Here is a 21,748-nt window from a genome sequence, read left to right as displayed (position 1 = left end):
AATACATAGGGATATGTTACGTTGGGTTAAAGAATAGCATTTGCATGAAATTAGCATTTGCCGCTCATCTTTTGGTAAAACAGACACTTTCATATGCAGATATGGTAACTAAGGCTCAATATGTATACATATATATATGCATATACCTGAGCAACACGGTAAAGATCGACTGGTTAAGAGAGCGAGAAAACTTCTTTTCCGCTGGCGGAAAAATATAAAAAAAAACAAAATTCTGGTGATGTGCTAACAAGTCAATCTGAAAGGAATTTCCGAAACATTATATTTCCGAGACATCGATCATTTCCTCCTCGAATTCCTAAGAAATGGAATTTGATAGAAATTTCGAAGCTTCTCCAGAAGAAATCCGATTTTTCATTTGAAATAAAATATAATATTACTATGTGAATATTTTTTTTTATGAAAGGAAACTTATGAATTTTCAATATAAGCTCGAGAATTTGCATATAAACATTAATATTTTATATCATCAATATTTTTGGGGGAAATTGAAGATGTGCATTAGTTATTTATGTAATTTCGAGAAAACAATGTGTTTTATTTTTAAAGTAAAGATTTTTTTTTACAGTTTTCGAACAAAAAATTGAATCTCCCATTATAAGCAAAAATGCTCATCCTAAAAATTTTCAGAAGAAAATTTTTCTATTTTATTATTTATAGCTGGAATACCTTACTTGAAATGAAGCATCATACCTCCTTGCATGATGCAGTGTATATCTTATTCTACTTCGATTGTCAAGAACAATGAATTATTGCTTATGAGGATGAAGAAAACAACTATCTGATGATTAAAATGTATGTATTCACGTATCGTTTTTACTTGGATTTCATATTGAACAGTGGTATTTCATGTGAAGAAAATTTTGTTGTTTTATGAATAAGCAATTGACCTTTAAGGGGTCTCACCACCATTAAAGCCACCCTAAACTGGATCGCAGCTTGAAAAATTGAGCATGCGTGAAAAGAAATGAATAAGCTGTAGTCTCAAACGTGGAAGCTGTTGTTATGTTTATCGAAGAAGCAATTACATACCAGAAGATTCTTACGAAATTTAACGGAATCCTCGCGTATTCCCAAGAAATCCGTATAATCTGTCCTGGGAGTTTGAAAGTGTTAGTAGACACATCCATGCCCGAACCGGGATTCACACCCAGACCTGCACAGTCACAGACCAGTCCCCCCCTAATTGCTAGACTACTAGATCGCAATACGTCTATACGACTTGCTATTCAATTCCCTTTTATGGCTATTATTAATATGCAATTTTGGCTTTTTTAAAATAAGTTGAAAAGCTAATTGAAAAAAAAAAACTGTTTTTGTCTTTTACATTTTTTTCTTCAAAATTTGGCAAAACGTTTTAATGAATTGTTCTTCCCTATTTTGTTACATACTGTATTTTCAAAACTGTCGGTCATCCAGACGACTGTATCAGATCTAAGCGCAGCATGATAACAACATGAAATACAATAATGGGAATAAATCCGCGAAATATTAAGTGTATAAATAGTGTTTTCCTCAATCAAAACGAATTAACGCCCTAATCGAAAAAAAAAAAAAATTGCAACGTGAATTCCACGTGATACATTTCTACAAGCGGGGAAAAAAATTAAGGTGTCAAAAAGTCAGTATAAAATTCATGTTTTTTTAAGAATCGAAAAATTCAATTTTTATTATCATTTTAATTTTCCTGAATAATCAGACGTGCTTTTTTTTTCTGTCTTTCACTTTCAGAAATGCTCCTTGGGTTGCCAAGAACCACTGCTTTAGAATCAAGATAGACCTTCACGGTGAGAGATTTTTGCAGATTTAAAGACACAAAGATTAATGACATGAATGTAATTTTTAAAAGCCTATCTTCAAAGGAGTTCCTTCAAGAAGAGGTTCAGAATTCTAAAATGCATCGAGGCCAGGAGGGAACACTTAGTTTTGTATAAACATGCAAACGTTTCCAATCTGGTTTACGGAAATTTCGCCCTTGTTACGTTTCGTCCGCGGTACATTTCACCCCGGACATTTCGCCCCTGACATTTTGCCTGCCCTGACAGGGTGAGTGACGAAGTGAGTCAGCAAATGACCAAGTAAGTGACTGTATGATTGGGCAAGTGAGTGGCTGAGTGACCATATGTGTAACCGAGTAAGTTATTGATCATATGAGTAACCAAGTGAATGCGTTAGTGCCCGTAAGAGTTACCAAGTGTGTGACCATATAACTGACCAAATGAGTGACCATATAACTGACCAAATGAGTGACCATATAACTGACAAAGTGAGTGACCATATAACTGACCAAGTGAGTGACCATATAACTGACCAAGTGAGTGACCGAATGAGTGACCGAATGAGCGACCAAGTGAGTGGGTGAGTGACGGTATAAGTGAACAAATGAGTTGATGAGTGACCATGTGAGTGACCGTATGAGTGACCGAATGAGCGACCAAGTGAGTGGGTGAGTGACGGTATAAGTGAACAAATGAGTTGATGAGTGACCATATGAGTGATCAAGTGAGTGACCATATGAGTGACCACTTGAGTGATCAAGTAGGTGACCACTTGAGTGATCAAGTGAGTGACCGTATGAGTGATCAAGTTAGTGACCGTATGAGTGATCAAGCTAGTGATCAAATTAGTGACCGTATGAGTGATCAAGCTAGTGATCAAATTAGTGACCGTATGAGTGATAAAGCTAGTGATCAAATTAGTGACCATATGAATGAACAATTGAAGAGTTTGTGCGACTGTATGAGTGAGTGAGATCACTAATACAATCACTAAATTGATCACGTAAACAACTCGCTTGGTCACTCATACGGTCATTCAATCTTTCACTCATATGGTCAGGTACATCGAATATTCACTCATGTGGTCAGGGCAAGCGAAATGTCGGAGGCAAAATTTTCGGATCACTCTGAATAGTAACTATCAAATGGATTTTTCTGATAGAAAAAGCCCCTTCGCCTATGCACATGTGAGACATTATTAAAAATATAGTTTTAAGGCACTTGCAACTTATTAATTTCTGTAAATTAAGGAGGTTTCGAAAGAAATCGATGTGGGTTTTTAATTTCTTCTTCAAGTACATAATATACCCGATCAAAGGCAAACTTGGCGTTGATGACTATCCGTACAAGCGTATTGATATAAGCACTTCAATTTCTGAATAGCTCGGATCTAAGTCGTTTCAAAATTCTTATTTTTATGTTGTCCCCCCTCGTAAGTCTCTAATAGCCCCAAAGCCGGAGTACTTTGAAATACTAAACGATAATGTGCGCATCTCCCGTTACCAAAAGGAGGGTAGGAAGGGGGGGGGGTCATCAACCTGATGCAAGTAGCAAAATCCGAAAAGGTACCCACTTCCCCCTATGAAATCGCTGGTATCCTCTTACACGAGTACCCTGTGGACATCGCTGCAGTTTCATCTCGCTTTACCCTCAATTAAGAAAACTCGCTTTCGGCCACGCTATCTTCCAGCTCTTATTATGGCATATTTATCGCCCGCTCCGATTTACACTAGTACTAACTTACAATATGCGCTGCTGCTAGCTCCTGACTAATCGCTTAGTAACATTACACTCTCTACTAAACGCTTTGTAACATAAAATCACCAAGCGATACCGGGCATGAATTTAAGCTGCTGAGTTGCGTGAAACGAGCTAGTATCATATACTATGTATGCAGCTTTATATCCCTCTGTACAGAGAGTGAAGGATAATCATTGCAATTGAGTTAACAATTGTAATTTATTTTATTTTAGTTTTCTTTTTGATGTAACAGTCTTTATTCCATGCGAAATGCAGTGAAATTTGGCCGCAACGGTACTCGATATAACGGTAAATCCCTCTATAACGATATTTTTTCAAACCTTGTTTCGAAATTGCCTGTAGTTTAATTTTGAACTTCTCTCGATACAACAATATCCTTTACTACGGTAAATCCTTCTATAACGGTAATTTTGAGATTTTTTTTTTAAACCGCTACAACGATATTTTTTGATAACTTGCTCAAAATTGCTTTAAATTTTAGTATTTCAACCTCGTCACTAATTTTCGTTCTTCTTAATGTGTTTCATTACATCGGTATTTTCCACCATAGGATCACCGAAAGCGCTAAAAAAGTAGTTGATATTGCTATTGTGGTAAACAACTTTATGGGAACAATGTATCTAACTATTTTAATATTTTTATGCTATAATAGGCCTACTTCACGCATACTTGTTGAACAATTCATTTTCTATTTATATGACAGTCAATAACTCACGAATTATGTTATTTTGTAAGATGGCATCAAATAATACCGTGCACTGTCTTATTGAAAAACAAGATGGTGTTGGAAATCTTGCACATTGACGCATGATATAATTTCAAACTCATAAATGAAATTTGAAGGGAGTTTTCTTTAGAATATAGTATTTAATGATTTGTTCTTATACTTTAAAACAATATCCCTGCTTTCATATCGATTATTTTCATTTACATCCTTATGACATATTTTAAAGCTAGAGTTTTCAAGCTATATATCCATCTGGTAGGGGCTAGACAATATGGCTGCTATTTGAGCTATATAGCTTCGGATTGATCAAAAGGGCCATATGACGAAAACCTTAGCTTTAAAAAAATATTATTATGGGTGTGAATGAAAATAATCGATATTGAACCAAATATATTCTTTCAAAGTCTGAAAATAATCATTAAATAGTAAATTTTACAGAAAAAGGTCTTCATCTACAGTTTATGGGCTTAAAATTATATTGTGCGTGATTGTTTAATTCAGCAAAAGCGATATGAAATATTTCTAGCATCGTCTTACACTTTCAACGACGAAATTAATTATTCGATGCCCATCCGATAATATGATAATTGAAAGGAGAAACAGCATAAAGGCATAAAAGAAGAAAGGGTACATTCGGGTACCTCGGACATTACATCTGCTGTCACATAAATAGAAGAGGAATTGTCCAGCAAGTATGTGACGTTCGAGTGGACACCTATTACCCATCCGTCATCCAGGAAGAAATAACCGGAGTAAACAGAAATTCATCAAGACCAAAAATGCTGCAGTTAATCGGTGTCTTCGGGGTGGTCGGAAAAATAAACAGAAGACATGCCACGTACGTGATGCATGTAGTATTCCCGTAGTAACGGTATCGAGGCTATATTATTATTATTAGAAACTTCGGCGTTCGAGGTTTAGTGATGTTCCAGTTCCCTCTCATAAATGACTGAGCACTGTAATAACCTCGTGTTGTCATAAGATAGGAGACAGAGAGAGAGAGAGAGAGCACTGTTTGTTTCTAGTGCTGCGTAGGAGCAGTTAATACATCTTTACGACCACAAAGCCCACGTTATCCAACAGGCAATAAAAATACCTCCTCGCTCATATCTATAAAGTATTACGATGCAGATAAAGTTTGATATTTCGTTTCGAGTGTGCATGGAGACGTCGGTCGTCCGTTTTCAGATATGGCATCGCGTGCGGCAATATTTATGAGGACGATCTAAAAATACGGCTATAATAACACGGAATATATTTATAAATATTTGGGTGCTTCGATATTTTAGTTATAGCATGACCTACATTAGATATAACCACGTCGTTTTTGAATAAAAAAACATATGGGACTGTATTGAAGATGCATTTATTGAAAAGCTTATAAGCGGATGAAAAACTACACGAAAGTGATCCGAAATTCCCCATGAAGTAGAAATTCAGAGAGAAATATTTAGAAAATGCACTAAATTGTATGCGTAACATGCTTCATAACCGTTAAAGTCTTTCTACACTTTTAAGTGTTTGAATATGAAATGTTTTCCTAAAAATTTGTCTGTTCTAATTTTGTTTAAGCAAATTATAGTGAATTATATACAGTGTAATTAATTAATTATCCTTGCCGCATTTTACTGACGAAACCGTTGATCCTAGAGGCATATTTACTTCATGTTGCAAGGGGGGCATATAAATATTGAAATTGAAAAACAACTAACTTTTTTATACGGACACCCTGTGCCCAAAATCCCAATTAAAAAATTGTTGCCCTTTCCCTCCTGATGTCAAAAAAAAAAAAAAATCCTCGTTTCCAAGTGCAATATTCGCAGAGATATTGGAATTCAAAAATCGGAGAAAATTTAGGAACAAACAGTAAAACTTAACGGAAAACGCTTTTTCCCCCTTATTTTTATGCTGTGTTTCCATAATTTTCCTCCGCTTTTAGCATTCTCATATCACAGAATATTGCACTTAGAAACGAGATTTTTTTTGGCCTCAATAGAGAGACAAGGTAAAACAACTTTCTAATTGGGTTTTCAGGACAGGGTGTCCAGTTAAAAAAGTTAGGTTTTTTATTTTATTTTGATAAATATAGAACTTCTTGAAATATGAATGACGTATCTGAGCTCTACACGTTATTTAGATATCTTTTCTTATTAGAAGTGTTCCTATAGTGACGGTTTGCTAATAAAATGTGGCAAAGGTGAATTAAATAACCACCCTGTATAACACAAGGAATTTATAGTTGATATATGATTCTTGGTTTTTGGTACATTTTACTTGCTGATATATATGCAAATCTAAAAAAAATCCCACTGCTTCGAAAAATCGCAAAAACATCAAGAATTTCAGTCACTGATATCTCAGAAAATTTAATTTCATTGCTACGAGGCAAATATCTTTTTATATGATAGGAAGAGGCACAAATTTTTCTAATTGACAATATTTTTATAAGTAGCTGTATAATAATTTTAAAATGTAATAATCCCCGTAATTATTTTTGTGGGGGGAGGGGGGTAGAACTACCACTAAACCATTCTGCTCTTTTGTATCATAATCTTTCAAATTTTACTTGAATTAACGGGTAACTTTCTTTGTCTGATACTCGGCTTATACTGATAAAATCATCTGGAACCAAAATGTCTCCCATGGAGACAATGTTGTAGTTCTCCCCCATAATGTTATAATTTCTAAACCTTTTCTCCCGCTCAATGGAATATGGAAATTTGCACGGCAACTATAAATACACATCAACTACTATACATATAATATTTTTTATCGAATGCAGCATTCAGAAAAATTAAGTAAAATATATAAAAAGTTGCATATGTATGCAGTGACATAAAGTTATATATATATATATACAGTGAATTATGTAAAAAATACAGAATTGGTGTCCTGTATTATCAGTTAATCAGTTATCTTCAGTGCATTTAATTACAGTGGGATCTCGTTATAACGAACTCCAAGAGACCGGAGGAATCATTACGTCGTTATGAAGGAATTCAAGGATTTTGCATTGTTACCATGTAAACTTATCCTACATGGATAAGAGGGAGACTAGAAAAGTGTTCGTTAAAACGAGATTTTAGCTATAACGGTATTCGTTAAAGCGGGATTCGACTGTATTTAGATTTTGTTCTTTGTTTTGCACTTAGAAAGTGCTTTTCAAATTATAAGAAAAAAATGCGCACAAACGTTTTGGCTTAATGCAATGTCTTAAAATGGAATAAAAATTACCCGAAAAGAAAGAAGTTCTCTTTGTGAAACAGATTGAAAGTTTTGAATACAATAATAACAATAATGATAATTAGGAAAAAGCAAATTGCTAAAGAGCATGGAATTTCTCAAGCTCGGGCATTACAAGGTTATTATTAATCATTACAAAAAATGCGGACGAAATTAAAGAAGCTTTTTGGAAGCTCTCTTGATCAGGAAACGGAAGAGAAAATCTAATTTCGACGGGGTGTCGGCTAATTTGTATTGCAATGATTTTATGCTGAAAAGACAAAAATGGGTCAATCAACTTCTCCATGATTAGACAAAAAACAAGAAATCGCAAAAGATTTCGAAAATTGGGGAAATATAAAAACATATAATAGGGCAATTATAATTTCAGTTTGAAATTTCATTTCCGTTGACTTTCTCTCCCTATTAGCATTGGGCTAATTTACTTTCAGATTTCTCCTGACATCCTATGCATATCAGTCTATACAGGTTGTCCTCTAAGTTCCAATGGAACCGTTATCTATCTCATCAACCGTTCGTTGTAAAGGTATGATTTCTATTTCAAAAATGCTCAAAATGCGTTCAAAAATAATTACCCTCACTAGTTTTAAAAGTGTAAATAGACTGTGTTACAAAGTTATATTTTTATACTGCATCCCCTGTCCTCTAACTTCCTATTAGGAAGTTGTTGCTCTGTTTCTCGTGAGCCTAACCACAGAAATGTTTTTTTAGTACAATATTCACTGAGATATTTGGATTTGAAAATCGGAGAAAAGTTGGGAAAGAACAGAAACACTAACAGAGAACTCTTCTTTCCCCTATGTTGTTGTTGTCAAACCTTTTCCGATTTTTTGAATTCAAATATCTCAGCGAACATTGCATTAAAAACATAAGGTTTTGTTGTTGGGCTCAGAAGAGACAGGACAATAAGTTTCTCATTGGAAAGTAGAGGACAGGGAAACCGTATAATTTTTTTTTAATTTTTATTTTGTGACACACTGTATTTTCACTCTGAAAACTGAACTGGTACAGGGTAATTTTTGAGTATTTTTTTTTTATTTGAATCGCACACCTCTGTATACGATGGAAGAGTTGATGAGATAAAGGTTGAATTGGCACTTCCAGGACACCCTGTGTATGTACAGTATATTTGTTAAATACAAAATGTATGCAGAGTGTTCTGTTAATGGACCGACAAACTCAGAGGGTTGTTGGTAGGCATCAAGAGGAACAAAAATTGCAATGGAACATGGTGTCGCAAACCACGTTGAGAGGGTGAAAATCGCGAAAAACACATGCAGGTTATGAGTCCAGAGTAGACGAAAGGTGGATGTGAGTTGATCGCTGAATGCGTTCGTGGATTCGCTCACCATATCTGACGTAAGCAGCGTCGCGAAACGCATGCGCTGCGGACGACGTAAATTAGCGCTATTGCGGTAGTGCAACGCGTGTAGCAGTTGTTTGTCTGTTTCAATGAGTTTGACGTTTCAATGATGGCTGACTACAAGAACGAGGAATACACTGGCATGCATCTGATTCACGGACGAGCAGATGGCGATGGACGCTTAGCACAGCGGGTGTACCAACAGCAATATTCTGTGGACACACCGGAGGATCTCATAGCGCGGATTGTCGTCGCTGCAGCAGACATCAGAAGCATACCTGGTATCTTACCGATTCCTGGAGCGCGTCCGGGAATCGTTTTTACGTCATTGTAGAGTATGCAATGACGTCAGCGGCTGCCACTTTTCCAACAACTCTTGTAATAATTAATAATATAAATCTTTTTGCAGTTATTATTGTACTTTCCAGCGTGACGTCGTACCCTGCGTGCGTTTTTCGCGATTTTCACCCCCTCAACGTGGTTACGTGGTTGGCGACACAGTGTTCTATTGCAATTTTTGTTCCTCTTGATGTCTACTAACAATCCTCTGAGTTTGTTGGTGCATTAACAGAACACCCTGTATACTACGGTATGAAACACTGCAATCTAATTGTTCCCCGCATGATCGGGTATTATGTATCGAAGTCATTGATATCTGTTTAAACGAGGCCGACTATATATTTACAACTTTGTATCGGTCTTGTTAAATCCTGTTATTTTTTATTGGGATTGACTATTCAAAACTTTTATTTCAGTTTATATGTAACCATGTTGCATATCATGATACTAGATCAGTGAAGTATCACCTGACTGTACAGTTCGATTATCCACATTCATCAATCAAACCAACTAATAATTTCTTACAAGGGTTCACCTGAAAAGGCAAACTGACCATTCAAGTACACATACCCGTATCTCATCGAATATGTTTGTCGTTATATGAGGGTGACTAGGATATGTTCTGTTCTCTCATGTCTGATTCGAACAATAGATAGATTCGAAGCAACATATTCACGAAACTACTTATTCATGGTTATCCGGTTCATGAATACGCTTTCAGTACGTACGTTGCGTTACCTGCGTTAACTTTAATTATTCATTAATCTTGAAGCAAATCAGCGATGCGTTTTGTAATAGGGTTCAGTCACGTGATGATTCAACAAGTGCCGATTCCCTAGTTAGTTTCTATCTCCGTTTAGTAGATGGCGCTGCGAATCGGAGGAGTTCGTTCATTGAAAGCGGAAAAACGGGAATATAATAAATATGATCATTATGTAAATCATGAGTAAACACAATGATAAGTTCTGAATGTTCTATAAGCGAGAAAAATATTTTCATCCAATATGTGTGTGTGATGGATCGATTCCATAGAAAAATATACAAACATTCATTATAGATTTTGACAAATAATTAAAGATAAATTTCATTCCATGGAATTTAAATTTTAGAGCTGCTTAAAGAACAAGAATTGGAAGCCATTAAATGTATATCATCCGGTAAGTTTTCTGCAAGCAAATATGCTTAGAGCTTCCAAATACGAAATATTTGTCGGTAAATACAGAAAAAAATTTAATTTCCTATAATATATTTTTTTAATTTGTCAATTCAAGTAACACAAATTGAGTAACATGAGCTATAAGAATGTGAAAAAAAATCGCAGAAGTTATTTGCATTTGTAATTCATATAATTATTTATAATTTATACAATGATAATTATTATATAAATTATATATGATTAAATACATAGATTGCAAATAAAAAAAAATATGTATAAATATTTCTGTATTTTTTTTCTAAATTTCAAAGTATTAGTAAAAAGAGATTTTCTTAGGCTTTTTAGGGGTTTTCACTTTAAACAAAAGAAAATAAGAATACAAGAGAAATGTTTCAAATTTTGATTATTCTTACGTGATATAAAATATCACGTAAATACAAAGAATTCAGTGAGTAAAGAAGTGGAACAAAAAAATTACGGACATCGAAACGACTGAGATAACGTAATTTCTACATCCCTACGTAACATCAACAAAATTCTGTCAATTATTTTCTATTAACCACTATGAAAAAATGAAATATTAAAATTACAAAATTACAATTTATCCTCTCTCCTAAGTGATATTGTGTGTCAAATACATTCAAATTTCAAATATTATAGATTCATCATGTGTTTTTTTCAATACATATCAAAAGGATTTAAGCACACATCTTTACTGAATGGATGGATTTTTGACTGAAATAATTCTATGACTTAGTGCACACATGTCGCCAGTGACATTTTGCTAATTTTTCAGGATTTCATTTTCAATGTTTAGTGTTGCATAAAAATACATTCACATAGCACATCAGTGAATGCTTAAACTCAGCTTTCCTGTCTACTTATCACTTACCACTTTTGTGCATCACAATATCTGGTATTATGGCTTTCAACTCATACACTTACTCCATTTTTTGCAAAAAAAATTCACTTAACACATTTGCGCACTAAACCATCGAATTTATAATATCCCATAAAGGAAGCAAGTGAAATATCTCCACGTGATTCTAGTGTTTTTAAAAATGTGAAAATGAAAGCCAATAAATTAATTTTGAGAGGTGAATGAGAGAAATATTTATTAGCGTTTAGGACACCGCGGGACGAGGAAAATAATTAACGCAAATATCATTCAAACAGCTTCGGATTAAAATACTGAAATATATTTTTCATTAATATAAAATTTAGATACCGTTATTTTTGTTTGTCTAATCGAATATCTTGCACAAAAATCGGGATTGAAGAAACAAATTTGAAACCACGACGTACCGGATTAAAGAAGTGAATACTGAGATATATTATACGTGTGCATCTATATATAAAATTAATTTACCTTCAATGTTTTCATATTTGTCTAATCGAATTTCTTGTAGAAAATTGAACATAAAACGTACAAAAACCCCGTCGCCAATCAAAAAATTAAATGCACCTTAAAACGATAAAAATAACGAGTAACAGAAACCATATCAGAATCATAAACTAACTCACCTGTGAATGAACAAGAAGAAGGCGTGTTAAACCGAAGAAGAAAAAGAAGCAAAAAAAAAAACGAAGAAGATAAAAAAAGAGAAGAAAGAGAATCAGTTTGGGCCAGCGTTTAGAATATCATGATAAATATCCCTGTCAGTTTGGTGGCATTATCTTCTTTCAACGTTGTCATCGGTAATGATAACTGCTCTCTGCACGACGGAAATGCTGCGATAAAATCCGACAGGAAAAATCATTGATTAAATGGTGGATGAGAGAGGAAAACAACTTGTTGGAGCGGCGGGATTTTTGCCGCTGGTGTTCCGGAGAGAGAGTCTCTTTGCTTGCCTCGTCTATATTCTTCTAGCACACGGTAGCCCCCAACCGACAGGCACATCGGGATGCTGATGCTTCCCTGGGATGGTGATCGCGATCTTTTTCGTGTAACGCCCCTCCACGAGACACACCACGCGCACACACTCTATGTTCCACTAAACGCTTTCCGTGCAATCAAACATCTCGTGGGTGGCAATGCACTCAAAACAGAACCAAATTTGGCCGTGCAAAACAGAGATTACTCGCCAAATAAATGCCGCCAATGTGTTGCAGATTCGGCCAAAATGATCCAGGTGAAACCGATTTCGGTGTTATATCAGATTATATTGGATAGAAATTTGGTTTTCCCCCGTATTTATGGTTTTATTTCCTGAATAGTTCCTTCTAGATTAACAAATAAGGAATTTTATTTTAATCATTATTTTGTAGATTTTTTCTTTTCACCAAAAAAGGAAAAGAATATCCTTTTCGATTATACATGGAGTTGGGATTCAATTAATTTTAGGTATAATAAAATCAAACGTAATTTAAAATTTAATGGAATTTTTAATGTATATAAAAACTGTAATATATATGTGTTACGGAATGAATGCTATAAATCGGTATCGTCTTGGTAAATTTGATGAATTTATCAATTTTACCGGGGAATATGCAGAGCCTTAGAAGTGTGCGACAGATGCCGTTGCACTGGGTACCGCGTTTTGTGGGGGGGAGGGGGGGGTTTCTCGCACTTACGATAAAATAAATGTAAATCATAATAATACGAATATCATAATAATGCGAAATAATAATTTCTTAAATAAATTCTGCATTATCATCCAAATTCCGGGATTATTTCTCTCATAAGTTCTCAAATTCCATCAAAAAACTATGGGATTATTTTTTTCATAAATTCTGAATTTACCTTTCATCATTTTTGGAATTCGAACTTCTAAGATGGTTTCCTTCATTTCTTCTCTGAATTTTCATCAAATCTAAAATTATTTCATTTTTTCTCAATTTTCCGCGATCGTGGACTTATTTCTTTCAATTATTCTAAATCATCATGTATGTTGAATTGTTCTGAATTTCTGAAATTTGTCAGTTAATTTCCTTATTTTTGATTCATTGATTCTGGATCTTCATTAGTTCTCACACAATTTTTTCCATAAGGTCCTAATTGTATTTGCTTTTGGAACAATTTCTTCCATCAATTTAAAAAATCTTTCACCTCGAAATTTTCTTTTTGTCAATTTATATTTGATTGTGTCAAAATTTTTCAGCATTCCTGTTTAATTTGTAACAATGCAAGATTTTTTAAATTCCGATTTCCATCTCCAACGGAATATGTAAAATCGGAGCTAAGGAGCCCTGCTATTATTTTCGCAACGGGCCCCGCGTATAGTAAGGGCGCCCTAGGAATATTAATAACACCCAGCGTCGTTGGTAAATTTGATAAATAGCCTACTTGAAATTTACCTCCATTACCTGTGATTATGAATCACAAGTTATGAATTACCAAGTGTAATTGATGAATTTGATACATACGGAAAAAAATTACAAATGAGTCTACTGTGTGAGATAAATATAGTCGGACCCCGATATAACGATAACAAATTTTAGGATCGTATCCCGATATAATAAGAACAGATTTTATGATCGTGTCCCGATATAATGATATAACACAACACATGTATGAATTATATACTGTATAGTATGTCATATAGTTCGAGTTATCATGTTTTCCAACGACGAGACGCTTGGGTAGTATGATGAATCACCGGCAAAATAATAAGTTTTTAATACTTATAAAATTTACCAACGATGATCGGGCACTGTGCAAAATCGTCGGTAAAAGTGATAAATTTTGAGAATTTTTTCAAACTTACCACAATGCTTGTTAACTATTATGCATAATAACTGGTTATTATCATAATAACAGCATCTTGCACATTTATCGTAACATACGAAATGTATTTCTTGGCATAACGATTACATCCAGATAAAAAAAAACAATCAATAAATATCTACAATAAAACCTCCCAAAACATCAATAAAAGTAAAATTTGCGATCTATATAACATGTTTAAATGATGAAGCGTTCTGTAATTGATTACGGTAGTTATATTATATTAGATTCATTATATTAGAATATATATGATTATATCTCATACTGTAATAATATAGTAAATTACTAATCGAAGGGTCGCAATTAGAGGGGGGAATCTGTCTGTTGCCCACAGGGACGCAAATTTCACCTTTTAAACTCTACTTCGGCATTATTAGGGAGCGCAAAATGTGTGCTTGCTCCGGCTGACCGAGCATCTTGTTGTGTCCCTATTCTTGTTGTTCATCCTGAAATTTAGGCTTGCAGTGCTGAGACAGAGCGCAGCAGAAACGACCTGGAGAAAAAAACTGACGTGAACCAAACGGTGCACCAACAACCCTCCAAATAGTTCATTACTAGACCATACATGCTCAACCCATGACGTGGGGGCCAAATGTGGCCCACGGCTAGAGTTATCAGATTCATATATTGAGAAAGGAGGATGCCTGCGCGGGCACCCTTAGTGACGTGAAACCGGCCACTACAATAATTTTTTACCGACTAAAACAAAACCGCAAAAAAAAAAAAAAACCTCTAGGAATTTCGGTGGCTATTGGCCAGAAAAAAAAAAAGAAACACTTATGCTAATGGAGATATACGTTTTATAGTGGAAATTTTTTTTCCCAAAAGAAAAAAAAAAATTCGGGAAACACGAAAAGAAGACAAAAGGGCGAATTTTTCGAAACGTAAGCAGTTCGCTTGACATGACATCGTAAAGCAGGACGGCTGGTAACCCAAGATGTGGCCCACGATCTCAACTATAATTTTGTAAGAACTAAAGTGACACATTCTAAGATCACTTAAGTGATCCACAGCACATTTACATATCACTTAAGTGACCCACAGCACATTTACATATCACTTAAGTGACCCACAGCACATTTACATATCACTTAAGTGACCCACAGCACATTTACATATCACTTAAGTGACCCACAGCACATTTACATATCACTTAAGTGACCCACAGCACATTTACATATCACTTAAGTGACCCACAGCACATTTACATATCACTTAAGTGACTCACAGCACATTTACATATCACTTAAGTGACCTGGGGCGCTGTTCCATATCACTTAGGTGACCCGCGGCACATTCCCACTCCAATTAAGTGGTGCGCAACATATTTTCAGATCACTTAAGTGGCCCGTAGCATATTTACAGGTAGGTAGATACACAGATACATAGATCACTGTAGTGACACGCGGTGCATTTAAAAATCTCTTAAGTGGCCTTCTTTTCCTCTACACTGCCTTCAATATACCCATCTAGCATTGTTATCCAGGAAAATAAAGCATTCATATCTCCCCCCCCCATTAAAATTCGAGAAGAGAAAAAACTCACTTAAAAATCAGCTCGAAAAAGTATTTTTCTCATAGCGATATGCATATTTTTTCGAAGGTTATCTTTAATTTTAATTCTATGGGACGCGTTCGGTTCCAATGTACCCATTGTTAGAAGGTGGCCGTTCGAGTAGGTTTTACTGTATATAGATAAATAAATAAACACCTGTTTTTGAATGTAATTTCTGCATACGCCCATTCCGTATCTCTCCGGTATAAAATTGAACTTTTTATGTAATTATGATTCTCTGGTATTTTCCAAAAAAAAAAAAAAAAAATATATATATATATATATTTGGAAAATACCGGAGAATCATATGTTTATTTAATTATTTTGTTTATATATATACATATTTGTTTATACATACATTTTGTTTATATATATATATACAATGAAATGAACAAAATAATTAAAAAAATTAATAAATGAAAACTGGAAAATGCTTGATAATAACTATTTTTAAAATATTCTAAAAAATTCTTTTAATTTCCGATATGTAATTGAATTAGTTGATACACCTAAACATCACATTCTGGTGTTTGAATTGTCACCGATCTGTTGGTAAAAACGACATACCAATTCCTTCGTAGAATAATGTCCTCTGTTTTTTAAGAAATTGTTCACCCACTGTCGTGTATGTGTTAATATTCTTCTCGATTTTACCAGAAGTAGATGAGTGAGAAACTGTACCCCTTTTATCGACTGCATTATGCGAAATAGAGCAAGAAGAAAATAACAATAAATTAAGTATAAATATAATGATCATAATAAATAATTATGTAAATTATTCGGTAGGCATTTTAGTTTTAATTAAAGACAAAGAAAGCTTTTAAAACAATTTGCCCCTAACAACTTATTTAACATGTTATTTTAAACTACCGTAGGTATAGTAAAGGTTAAACAGTGATCATTACTTGTTTGAACTTGCATAGACTTTTCCTTCTACCCCTTTTTATAAATTAATCTTTATTTTAAATAATCTCATCGACTTGTGAAATAAGGTAAAGGACTGGTCTGGTTTTTCTTACTATATTGCAATGAGTGCATTTACAAAAAACAAAAAAAAATGTGAATTTTTGAAGAATCTTTTAATTATTATTTCTCTTTATATTTGTTACCGTACGCATGTTTTTTATATTTTTTGTTGAAAAATTTTGAGCTTCCATTTTTAATCAGCTTTCACGTTTTTTTGTTTCAGTGCTGAGCTATATTGATTTCTATAGACATTCTATGTCAGGGAAGCAATATTTCTGGATATATTATGAACTCGGAAATAAAAATTATCTGATTTCCGCCAGGACGCAAACTCAAGCCCTCTTGCAAACCGGGTAAGCATGCAACCATCTACACCACTGGAGGCACGACCTCACCATCCTCATTTCACGCAGTTATGCGTTAGGCACTTTTGTAGAGGCATGATTGCTTGAGGCAATAATACAACTATAAATATTTTTTATGGGCATTGTATAATATTGTATAGGCTACATATATATATTTTATAATTTTAAGCCATCTCGCTGGGCATTTTGCCTGTTGTGGCCTTGTATTTGTATTTGGCCGAGGTAAAGTCGCAAATAAAAGTCATCTGGTCTCCATCGGAACTCGAACCCAGACCCTATTGCAAACCGGGCAGGCATGCTACTACCCTATACATAATAATAGGTGACATAATATCCAGAAAATATCTGTTCCCTTGGTACGTTGGGCTGAGATGAAAAAAAAACCGCTTATTCTATATCAGCCTAAAATATTTAATAGCTGGTAATACTTCGCATTCCCAAATAAAAACAATTATGTCACAAATGAATAACAATTTTTTTTACTGTACACATAACTCCTCGCGATTGATGTTTAGAAATGTATATCGTTTTCTGTCACACGTAGCATGAGATAACACGAGAAAGAAAAACAAAGTGCAAATTAAATCATTCCACATTTTGCAGAACACTCTTTTTTCGCAAAATTAATACGTAGAAACAACATTAATTCGGTTAACAAAGTGATAGTCTATTAAAAACCCATCACGAATAAATTTCATTTAAAGAAAACGAATTTCCAAGCCCCTCGCTATCCGACTCTCGTAATAACCGAACAAGCTCAAGAAACAGAATTAACACGTGTGAGAATATGCGAGAATGTCTGATGAAATGAGAAGAAACACAAAAGGAAAAGCTCAAAAACAAAACAGCAGGAAAAAATAAAATAAAGGAAAATAAAAGAAGAGCCCTCGTTTAATTACAAGTTGGTACCGTCCGTTGCCTCGGCCCCGTGTGTTCATCAGCTGAGAATTAGAATTAGAGGTAACAGCAGTGGGAGTGAAACATGCATGTACGAACATCCATGGACGAGAACCGAGAGAGAAGAAGAAGTTTATTTAAATTTCACTCAGCGTTCGTGAGAATTCTTTCTAATTACTAGGGCTATTCTTCTTTAATTGGCTTAGAAGGAGATTAAATAATTAATTACTTTTCCAGAGAGTGGTGTCATAGATCCAAGAATGTCTTGTTTGAAAGGGGGGCAAAAACAAAGCAAAAAAAAAAAAAAAAGGAGAGGAAATCTGGAGTAGAATATTCAGTATATGAGAGGGTAGAAATACAGGAGAAGACAAAAGAGAATTAATCTTTCCGCAGCTTCCTTTATTTTTGTTCTTCTTCATACTCAAACTATTCAAAGACGAAGAAGTTCCACACAAAGTTTCTTCTTATTCCCTCTGTTTTGCTTATTGTATATGTGAGAGGAAAGAGGTTAATTTTCCTTTTCTCTATATAATTTATATTCTCTCAACAATCTTTTCGAGTCACGTTCCAACTGCAATAGTGAGGTTCCGTGGATTTATACTAATCAGAAACTGGTATGCGTATGTATATAAAACAAGAGAAATATATTCTTCATCATTATTATTATTTTTTTTTGGATGTCTAAGTGATGATTAAATTATAATGAACGTAATTGCCGATCTAAATCAGTTCCTTGAGCTGTGTAATTGGGTCGAATTCCCTGTGCTCATTTGTGGAGATGTATATTGCTACTAATTTCGAGGATATTTACTCAAGTCCCTTATTAGATGCACGTTCATAAGTAGAAAATGCGCTAATGATTGGAAAAAGAAAGTTTCATTTTCAAACAATTATTTTTTGCACGATTTCCATCAAACATTTCGAAGATAATAAAGGGTTTCTGAGTTTTCAAAAATATTGAAACATTTTTTTTTCTTCAAATAATCACCATTCTATTTGTCGTAGGTACTGTATTTACCGTTTTCGTTCCGTTCACGTTTTGAAAATACTCATTAACAAGTACTATTAAGGTCGATCCGATGCCAAAATAAAGAGAGACATGGCAATAACCGGACCAATCGGAATTACCGTAATTCTATGCCAAAAACTTGCAGATAAAAAAATATGAGATAAAAGAACATCTCATCCACATTTGAATTATTTAGTGTGTATAACATCTGTTGCTTTTTGTTTTTTGTTACAGTGATGTATAAAAATTATTTTAATGAAAAAATTCGCACAAATATTAGATTCATAAATAACAAGTGACTTAAAAGAGAGAGTTTAAGAATCGTCATTTATGACCAACAGCCCATTCCATTTCTTAAGACTGAGGATGAAGGTAACAACCAGGACTCTGCACTTACGGATTATATGTAACCATGGATTACAGGAAGAAAACTGAGTTAACTGTTCCATTGATCTGAACACCGATATGTATCTCTTCTTGAAGAATGTCTTGGGCTGTGAGAGCAACCACAGCCGCACAATGTTCAAATTGAGTTTTGAACTATTTTGGAACAGGGTGCTGTGCGGTAGAGAGGTAAACATGTGAAAGACAGAGTCTCGAGTTCGGACTGTACGGTGAGAGTTCCAGTACTTCCCAGTGATAATTTTGATGGGATTTGTTGCTTGTGGGTGTGCATTATCCTGAATACTCAACCTAAAGAAGAATTTAATCATTTAAATATTTTATAAATGAAAATATTATTTATTCTATGATGCTTGCGTTGCAATGCCATATCTCGATTCTTTCGGTTGACAACAGCCGCATGTTCAAGGAGCTCAATGAGAAGTAGTCCTCTGTCTTCGAAGAAGATGACCAAGCTGAATTTGCGAAGATCAATCAGTTGTTACGAAAATGTTAATGCTTCTCATATCAGAGACTCCTTCCTACGAACGTAACGAATGCGATGCTGGTGCAATTCTTTCAGTGAAAAAACTTCAAATATGAAATATTTCTTTCTCAGTAAAATGTGCCGATCATTTTTCTACAGCCTCCGCCTTTTTCTATTTGATCACGACTAAGAGAATTCACGTGCATTCAGAACTGCGTATTCCTTAACTTCCTTAAAAAAAGACTACTTTAAACGTGTTTGATCAATATTGAGGAATAAATTGAATTGAATTCAATTCACTTTATTGTTTCAATTTCTTACATAAATACAAGATGAGACAAAAGAAACTGCGAAGGAGTCAAGAAACCCATACTGGTTGATACATTGCAAGTTTATGATAACTAATAATGATCACAGTTACTAATAGTGAACAAAATATCAACAAACTAAGACAGAAAAAAAAACACACACACACACACACAAAATTCAAGCACGGATTCAAACATCAATTCACGTTTTATTTTAATAGAATGCAACCGGATAATTAGTCAAATATTCATTCAAATGAATTAAAAACACACGGAAAATATATTTGAATATATTTATTTTCAAGGAAAAATCGAGCAATCATTAGCGATGTTTAAATTTGCTTTTCTCGATGCTCTTCACCTAATCACAAATCAATGAAGAAATCCAACGCTGGAAATATTTCCAAAGTATACATTTTCGGGGGGTACTTATTCAGTTAAAACCCGATCTAATTAACTTTTAATCAATTTTATTAGTCTCGACAATATTTTCACTACTTCTTGAGCATTTTTCTCAAATTATATTTAGATTACCTACTTCTTCTTTGGTGTTTGAAATACTGTCTTGTCAGTCCTCTCCTTCCTTTTCAACATAGTATTATACGTTCCTATGAAAAACCTAGCATAGGGGAATTCAGTTCCTCCTCGCCTAAATTCAAGGAAACTTGAAGATAAGTTCTTAGGAAAGTTATAAAATATGTGAAGGAGGTATCGCAAATACACATAGGAGAACGGACGGTAGGATAGTAGGTTGGGCGGTTAATCCCTTCATTAAACATCCGCAAGACACTTGACAGGGGAATTTGACGTTTTCCGTAAATAATGTTATCACATCGAGACGCCTGCAGGCAACGACACACAGAACGACGGAAAGTGAAACTGGAAGTTTGTGAGGCGATACATAGGCTAGGGTGGCTAGGCACGCAAGGGAAGCGAGGACACTTCTTAAATCCGAATCCTTAAAATATTGATTTAATTCCGTACGAGACACTGCTGTTGAGATTATAATACGCCGAGATTGTCTTCCCCCCCAACATATGGCTCAGAGTCTCCCTTTCCTTAGAAACGCGCTTAGAAGTGTTAAATCTCCTGAAACGCGTCAACAACAGGTTGGCGATCGATTATCAGGCGTTTTAATTTACATAAAGTTGTTTTTAATAGAGCACAGGAAGTATTGGGGAAAGGAAAAAATTATCAAGCTCCGTGAAGAATTTGAAATTTAAACTATTTAAAATACTTTGATAAGGCAAAATCGCCTATATTTAATGAAAATGGGTTTGTGTAAAATTCTAGCAATCAAATAAAATCAAATTGAAATAGTATCAATCGAGTGTGTGTGTGTGAATTTTTTGTGTATGAAACCATAATTTTTAAAAGCTATTCGTTTACTTTTGGGATGTAATTTTCTTAGTAATTTAGTCCATTGGGCTGCTTTCAAATTCTTATACCGGGGAGCTTTCAATTTTTTTGGACGGAGAGCAGGGTCGTCATTTCAACTTTTTCCGGGGAGAACAAAATTTTTCTGGGGGGGGGGGGCAAAGAACATGTACTGAATGTATATATATATATATATATATATATATATATATATATATATATATATAAACTGATATATATATATATATATATATATATGACATTTTTAGTGTATTTTCAAAAACCAGGGGGG

At 34.4% G+C, this 21,748-nt stretch overlaps 1 protein-coding gene across 2 annotated transcripts in view; it reads right to left on the bottom strand.

Moving 5' to 3' along the window:
• LOC149076295 (discoidin domain-containing receptor 2-like) overlaps positions 1–12,381 on the bottom strand; it is a 55,860-nt gene extending 43,479 nt beyond the window's left edge. Inside the window, exon 1 of one of the 2 annotated variants that reach the window (XM_089243853.1) lies at positions 11,910–12,381. The gene's annotated coding sequence lies outside the window, so the exon portion shown is untranslated. Of the gene's footprint in view, positions 1–11,754 lie in introns of both variants that reach the window. The other variant, XM_089243854.1, reaches the window with a different exon arrangement.
• Positions 12,382–21,748: the final 9,367 nt, after the last annotated feature.

The sequence above is a fragment of the Pholcus phalangioides genome, unplaced genomic scaffold (assembly GCF_987345545.1).
Source record: "Pholcus phalangioides strain wild (caught in Gottingen) unplaced genomic scaffold, Ppha-v1.0 ptg000015l_1, whole genome shotgun sequence".
Lineage (NCBI taxonomy): Eukaryota > Metazoa > Arthropoda > Arachnida > Araneae > Pholcidae > Pholcus > Pholcus phalangioides.
The sequence above is the reverse complement of the archived record's forward strand: the minus strand, read 5'-3'. Positions and strand labels throughout refer to the sequence as shown.